Source organism: Capra hircus, chromosome 28, assembly GCF_001704415.2.
Source record: "Capra hircus breed San Clemente chromosome 28, ASM170441v1, whole genome shotgun sequence".
Classification (NCBI taxonomy): Eukaryota; Metazoa; Chordata; class Mammalia; order Artiodactyla; family Bovidae; genus Capra; species Capra hircus.
The window spans coordinates 27,129,661-27,131,353 of NC_030835.1; positions in this window are offsets into that span (position 1 = coordinate 27,129,661).

The following is a 1,693-nucleotide window of genomic DNA, read 5'->3' on the forward strand; positions in this document are numbered from 1 at the left end:
TCACCGTCAGAGGTGCCGGGATCTCTCCCCCATCCGGGGGAGGAAGGGAGAAAGCGTGCCAGCCTCTGAAGCGCTGCGCTTTCTGCAGGCCCTGGCAGGGTTTGTTTGGACTTTACAGTTATTGGGGAGCGGGAGAGTGTGCGTCAGGATGAAGCACGGCCGGGCATCTTCTTTGAAAATCTGCCAGCAGGAAGATGCGGGTGTCTGTGTTAGGACCTCTTCATTCTAACTGTCATCCCAGAATAACTAGCCTAGACAGTCCATACTTCCTAGCGGAGAATGCTGGTGCTGAGTTAACTGGCAGAACTAAGTCTAGAAAAGTATATGGGTTGTGAATAAAGAATGAGACCCTACCATTCGCACTCCCATCTCTGAGATACACCCTCCCCCTGTTCCCCCAGCAGAAGGGAGGATTTCCCATCCTAAAGAGAGGTTTCTTCCTTTCTAAAGGACACAGATGACTCAGCTTTTTTTTTTTTTAAACCTCTTTTGGAATATTCCTAGTCTAATGAAATGAAACCAGAATAAAAGTTACCATTGGGTTTTCTTGTCAAAAACAGATTTTGTTCATCTGCAGTTACTCTGATGAATCTTCTAAAGTCCACAGGGTGTCTCTATTCTCAGAAGGTACTGTTACTCATTTCAACCTTGATTTTAACTGTAAATATCTCAGTAATTATCTCAGATTTGGGGGAGAGGTGCAAATGAATTATCACATCAATGTAATTAAGAGTCCAAGCTCTGGAGTTAGGCTTGATTCAAATCCTAGTTCTAGAATTCAAGTGTGTTTTATAGTAAATACGGTGATTACATTTACCAGAAATCGACCTTAGGAGACCTGAACAGGGCCCCCCTGTTTGTATAAAGCTTCTGTGAAGGGAATGCAGGTCAGATTCCTGTCCCTTCTCCATGTCTGCAACGTGCGTGTGTGTGCAGAGTCCCCTGGGTTGCAGAAGTAAGTGACCTGAAGAGCAGAGACAGTCCTTTGGAATCAGACACATCATTTCACACACTGCCAAGTAATTACTAAAATCCAAGGTGATTATGAGTGAACTTGTTTCAGGCTGACTGAGGATTGACTTAAGTAGCATCTGCTGCTAGGTCTTCATCTCCCTAATGCAATTAACTGCATTCATGTTTTGTTTTTCCACCAGTGTAATGGTGTACCTACTGTGTGCCAGTACTTGCATCACTTGCCTCAGTTAATCACTTGCATCATTTAAGCTTAAGAATCAGAGCTGTAATCTGGCTTTAAAGCCTTCCCCCAGAATAATCTACTAGAACACTCTATTTCTGTTAAATTTTGTTGGCATGGCAACCACCAAGCAACACCATGGAAAGTGCCTTAAATCCCACAGCAGTCTGTTAGCCAGAGTGAGAGCAGAGAGCACAGGGTTTACGGAGGCTAAAAATAGGCAATTTACAGGGAGGTTTCCCCTTCCCCACTAGGAGGAGTACAATTTACTTGCTCCCTTTGGTGGAGTCAAGTCTTCCCTGGTGGCTCAGAAGTAAAGAGTCCACCTGCAATGCAGGAGACTTGAGTTTGACCTCTGTGTCTGGAAGATCCCCTGAAGGAGGAAATGGCAACACAGTATTCTTGTCTGGAGAATACCATGGACAGAGGAACTTGGGCTACAGTCCATGGGGTCACAAAGAGTCAGACACAACTGAGCGACTAATACTTTGGTGGTAT